This window comes from Phascolarctos cinereus, unplaced genomic scaffold (genome assembly GCF_003287225.1).
Source record: "Phascolarctos cinereus isolate Bilbo 61053 unplaced genomic scaffold, phaCin_HiC Scaffold_2;HRSCAF=192, whole genome shotgun sequence".
Taxonomy (NCBI): Eukaryota; Metazoa; Chordata; class Mammalia; order Diprotodontia; family Phascolarctidae; genus Phascolarctos; species Phascolarctos cinereus.
In genome coordinates this window covers 104,039,332-104,045,757 of record NW_027555625.1, presented here as the reverse complement: position 1 = coordinate 104,045,757, position 6,426 = coordinate 104,039,332, and the positions used below count along the sequence as shown (strand labels likewise).

Sequence of the window (6,426 nt, the reverse complement as noted above, 5' to 3'; positions counted from 1 at the left end):
ATATACATCTCAAGCAACCTACTTACATGCAGGCCACTCACCCTATACCCTAGTTTGAACTCCATACAATATAAATTTCACAGAGACTCAAGAGGAAACTATACCTTTTTCCAATTCTCTTCTGCCAAATGACTTAATAAAATTCTTTCTAAAAAACATTTTAGGTTTGGGGTTTGTTCTTGACCAACATAACCTGTTTGACCTACCGCAGCAGCAGCAGAAATGCAAACCCATTCATCCATCAACCCTGCCATGTTTGGAAGTGAACTTGGTGAGACAAATGGTATGGAGAAACTACAAACTGAGTCCCCTTTCCCCAGGGACCAAGGTAGTATAAGGGAAATGTGCCCTTCTGTTCTTACTATATCTTTAAACATCCTTTTGTCAAAGCTAACTGCTGTTAATTGATTAAATGGATCTGGGATGCTAATCATTGGAGATTAACAGCTAGGGGAACATACCAGAATGGGGATTTGACCTAACTTACCATGATGCCATGTTTGTTGTCCTCATTGAAGGAATCTGACGATATTGCTGAAGATATGCTAAAAAGCATGGGAGCAAGTACACAGACCTGCTTTACTCCATTGGTGGCTAAGAAAGCTCAAGAGAGCATTGCCCATTATCCAGAACACAGGAAAACATGCCATCATGAAATTAATGTACAATACTGATGAACTTCTTCAGACAACCAAATTTTGACCTAATTTTCCATAAGCCTTTATAACTGGCTGCATCAAAGGCCTTGATCAGGTTGATGAACACTGTGTACAGACCTCTGTTCTGTTTCTGGCATTTCTCCTGGAGTTGTCAGGGAGCAAACACCATACCCGCCATTCCTTGACCCTTTCTGAAGCCACACTGGCTCTCAAATAGATGACCATCCTCCAGGTGAAGGATCAGCCTATTAAGGAGGGCTCTGGCAAGATTCTCGCCAGCAATGACTAAGAGAGAGATCCTCCTGTGATTGTTACAGGACAATCTATTTCCTTTACCTTTATAGAGAAGGACAATGGAGGTGTCCTTGAACTCCTGGGGGATAACCTCCTCTTACCATATAACCCAGAAAATTTCAGTCAGCTTTGTATGAGCAGCAGACTTCCACACCTTGTAAATCTCAGCTGGAATAGAATCAGCAACAGGTGTTTTGCCACACATGAGGTGCCTAATGGCATTCAAAACCTCTTCTTCAGTTGGAAATTTGGCTAAAGAAGGATTGACTTCAACCTGAGCTAAATGGTCAATGGCTTCAGTATCGATTGATGATTGTCTATTGAGAACAGTGTGGAAGTGTTCAGCCCATCTATCCAGGATCATGTCCTTACCACTGATCAATTGTGGTGGCTCCATCAGCACTGAGTAGTTGAGATGCACCATATATCTTTGGCCCATAAATAGCCTTCAGGGCATTATAAAAGCATTTTGGATTGCTACTATCACAGTAAAATGGCATTTCATCTGCCTTCTCACTGAGCCAAGAATCCTGCATCTTTAAGCTTTGCTTCTAGTTTCTTTTTTTTTTGAAAGTGAAATTAAAATTTATTGTTACTATTGATTAGTTATACAACTAATTAATGACAAGTAATCAAGTAGCAAGATACACTCTGTAGTTACTCCTCAAGACTAGGGGTTAGGTGCCCCTTCAAATCTGGAGTCTTCAAATTTGAATGTAGGGAATGTATTCATGTCTGCCTTCCCATATATCTGCTTAAGTTTGAATAGTTCCCTGTCTAGATCTTGTTGATATTCAGGACCTATATTAACAGGTCTTCCAGCTGCCTGACTCTTGGATTTCTATTCTCTAATCTTGTCTACAAAGATTTTTTTAATAGGATGAAGTTCCTTATTACATGCAACATGTATAACACCAATGTTCCTTCAAAAATACAGTGAAGTTGCAGACTGGACAAGAGATAAAAACCTGGAGAGCCTTTTAAGAGCCATGGTGATCCTAACCTGACCATTCAGTCACAGTCACTCTAGTTTACTTTTGATAGAGTTAAATGCTGCCTTCTTAGAGATGGATGAACTATCCTGCTGGTAAACCCTGTAGAGTACTCGTTTTTCATTTAGCAGCTTCTGAATTTCTCCATCATTTTCATCAAACCAGTCTTGATGTTTACAAGTGTTCTGATTCAGATGAGTAAACGAAGTACTGTACACCAAATGTCTGAAAGCTACCCACTCCTTTTCTACTCCACTGTTGCCAACAGTGTGTTGGCTCAACTTTCCCTTCAAGTTAGCAACAAACTGTTCCCGCTCAGAGAAGTGCTCTACTCTGTTGACATTGAGTCTTCTGGTAGTCATCTTGCCTTAGAGTGGCCTAATAATGCATGGATGAATGAGGAGACTGGGTAGAAAGGAATTTTTCCTTTTTCTGTGTTTATGGCCTTTTGCAATGATTTCAGATTCCAATTTCCTGTTTGTTTTAAGTTTATAGCATGTAGCTGTCCACGCTATTACCATCTAATTCTTGTTTTCCCTTAATCTTAACAATTCCACTCAGCAAGCATTTATGCCAGGCTTATTGCTTGCAGACACAAAACCTCCAAGAGTTTTCCTTCTACTAGGAAGTTACAATATGTGTTCAGATAAGTAAATATAAATTATATATGAAGTTATTTCCAGAGAAAGAGAGCACTTTCAACTGGAGAAAGCAGCAAAGGGCTTCAGAGCATATTTCAGAAAGTTACAGATGGACTATTTTCCCCCAGGAGGTTAGAGGAATGGTGAAATGAATAACAAGAGAAAGATTTTCTACCACTTCCAGCTACAAGTTTACAGAGGTATCCTTTGTTGAAGCACAGCAGTTTTTTAATTGAGTCCAACTCTATGTGGCCCTTTTTGGGGTTTTCTTGGCAAAGACCCTAGAGTGGCTTACCATTTTTTTTTCTCCAGCTCACTTTAAAGATTAGGAAACTGAGGCAAACAGGGTTAAGTGACTTGTCCAGTATCACATACCTAGTACATGTCTGAGGTCAGATTTAAACTCAAGAAGACAAGTTTTCCTGACTCCAGGTCTGGCACTCTATCCACTGTGCTGTCTGGGGTATCTTTGCTTACCTTAATGCCAGTTTTGACAACTTCTGATTCATAGAAACATGTCATGTTGTTCTTTACAGCTAGGTAGATAGAGTGAGGGACCTGGACTCATGAAAACCTGAGTTCAAATCCTTCTTTGGACATTTATTGGCTGTGTGATCTTGGGCTAAACACTTGACCTCTGTCTCAGTTTCCTCATCTGTAAAAAGATAATAATAGCACCTACTTACCAGGATTATTGTGAAGATCAAAAGAAATAGTATTCATAAAACTTCTGGCAAACTAAAGTATTTTATAAACGTTAGCTATTATTATTATTGTTGTTACTATCTGAGTGATCTTAGGCAAGTCACTTAACCTCTGTCTGCCCCATTCTCCTCATCTATAAAATGGAAATAATAATAATAATAGCACCTACCTCTCATGAGTTTTGGGAGGACTAAATGAAGCAACATTTATAAAGAGCTTTACGAACCTAAAAGCACCATGCAAATACCAGCTATTATATTTTAAATCACTTCTATATTTTATACCTGTTAGTTCTTCTTCCCCAATCTCATCTTGTATATATGTTAAATTAATGTGTCCACATATGTATTGTGTTTCCTCAAGTAGAATGTAAGCTCTTTGAGGACATAAATATTTCATCGTTTGTCTTGGTAATTCCAGTGCCTGGTAGGGTGCCTGATCCACAACAAACACTTTTCAAAAGCTCATTGCATTGCACTCAACTGTAAAACACCTAAGAGACTCTTATAGCCTAACCCTTTCATTTTACAGATAAGGAAACTGAGGTCTACAGAAGTGAAATGACTAGTACAAAGTCATAAAAGTAGCAAATAGTCCACCCTCTGACTCCAGATCCAGATTTTTCCACTATACCGTTCTGCTATCATGGATTTAGTAGGAAAAGTTAAACAAACACATAAGCTTTTTTTTAAACTACTACCAAAAGTAAAACTTCAAATAATCTTCCTTATTTCTAAATCACATGAGCCCATTTAAACTGAAACAATATATTACTAAAGAGCTATTAAAGTGAATGTTATTTGCTCACAGAAGTCATTAATGTGAGGAAAATGAATAGATCCCTTGTTGATATCAAGTCATTATAAAAAACGGAAAAAATGTTGAAGATTTACTTGGATCACAAGCCTAAAAAAGTAAAGATATATGTCATTAGCCTTCTATCATATTTTAATCATGCCACAGGGTGATAAAGTCTGCTAGCATGTGTAAAAATAGCCAAATGAAACACAAAGTGATTTTTTTTCTTTAAAAAAAATCATAGAAAATTTCCTGCAAACCTGTGGCAATGATAAAAGAAATGATATATTCCTGTTTTTAATTTTCTTCTCATCTGCAGTACAGAATTCTAAAGTACCTATCAAGGAAAAAACATAACAAGATAAGACTGCTTTTCTTAACATTACCCATTTTGGGCTGTTGAGTGAACAGTTGTCTTTTAGAAATCGGAATGCAGCTGTTTCAAATTACACTTGTTTTGACATTAAAAATGAGTAAACAAACCAAAAATAGTTTAATATCTTGATTGGTACAGTTCCTTGATGCTGAGCAAAAGTTTGTGGCTTTCAGGGCTTACATTAGGAGGCGATGAAATAAGAATATGTTTTAACATATAAATAGGAATGGTTCTCAACTATAATTCATTATATATTTATATATATATATATATATATATATATATATTTCATTTATAATATATTCATTATAAAATATTTAAATTTAGCTATAGTACATTCAAGCCACAATCTCAGCAACATAATTTCTTACAATAACATAGTTTATGAGGCTAGATAGTTGATAGATAGACTAAGTAGATAGACGGTAGATAGATACATAGATACATAGATAGATGGAGAGAGACAGAGAGAGACAGAGAGAGACAGAGAGAGAGAGAGAGAGAGAGAGAGAGAGAGAGAGAGAGAGAGAGAGAGAGAGAGAGAGAGAGAGAGATGCAATGGAGATTTAAAGGAGGTACTTGGGAATTTCCCTGTGAAACCCAATAGGATAGAGTTCCCTAAGCAATCTGAATTAGAGTGTAAATAGCCTAATGATATTAACAAGTCCTTGGATAAAGGTGTCTGCCAAAGAGTCACCCATGCCCTTGGTGACAGTTCAAATGGCAGGCTGGCCCCATCGAATCTGTCAAAAAGACAAGGAGAAGAACTCCACTCTTAAGATCTTTAAGCACTCACTTTCAGCTCTTGGAGAGCATAGCAGACCAAAGGAGATTTCTATTTCCTCATCTCACCATTGGCAATAGCATCTTGTGGCGGAAATATATGGCAGCATATTGTGCAGAAGTATCCATCTTGGGAGTTGAATCAAGTCATTGAGAGAAGTTGAGAGTATACTGCCAGAAGCTAGGATTTTGCTCAGGAGATGGGAGGCCCAAAGCTGAGGCATCTGTTGCTTGTCTTGCATTGTGGATTCTGGGCCTTTCTAAGATGGCATAGCAGTACCGAGGCCAGGATATCAGCTGAGCCCAAAGTTAGAGTAATGGTAACCAAAGCCAAGCAATGAAGAGGCATCCAACGGGGTCCATTGGGACAGCATTTGACAGAGACTGAGACCAAGATTAGTAGAAGCATTGGGGGGAAGGAGTAGAAGGCACATTTATATAGTGCTTATTATGTCCTGGCACAGTGCTAAGCATTTTTTTTTGCAAATATCTCATTTTATCCTCACAACAACTCTATGAGGTAATTGCCATTACTATCTCCATTTTACAGTTGTGAAAACTGAGGCAAAAGAGGTTAAATGAATTGCCCAGGGACGCACAACTAGTAAGTGTCTGAGACTGGATTTGAACTCAAGTCTTCCTGACTCCAGGCCCAGCTCTCTGTCCTGCTCTACCTAGCTGTTTGATGAAGTGTGAGGATGATGTTTTTACATATATGGGAATAAGCATTTATTAAGTGTGCCTAGCTTGGGAGTTTTTAAAAGGAAAATAACATACACATGTGTGTACTGAGAGAAATGATTATTAAATAACTAATTGTTAATATTGGGGGGACACAGGATTTATCCCTCTGAAAACTTGTTCTCCACTAGGTCAAGCCAGCAACTGAAAGACTTTGCTAATAATGAGAGTGGATTAACTTTCTCTGTTCAGACCCCACCCAGGTGGGGTAACCCATTGTGTTCTACTCAGATTTGGGTGGGGATAAATTCTTTGATTAGATTGCACAAGCTTGGGAGTGGTTTGGAAGTAAATGATGTGATCAAGGTCACCAGCCCCTCATTAGAATAGTTCCAACTCTCATAATATTCCTTCTCATTACTTGTTAAACCAATCAAAGTCAATTGCCACCTTCAGGAACACCCACTCTTCCAAGGGTATATAAGCACTGAGTGGGT

At 38.1% G+C, this 6,426-nt stretch overlaps 1 pseudogene; it reads right to left on the bottom strand.

The window, feature by feature from the left end:
- Positions 1-1,623: 1,623 nt before the first annotated feature.
- LOC110215088 (ATP synthase peripheral stalk subunit F6, mitochondrial pseudogene) lies at positions 1,624-1,944 on the bottom strand (annotated as a pseudogene).
- Between the last annotated feature and the right edge of the window lie 4,482 nt (positions 1,945-6,426).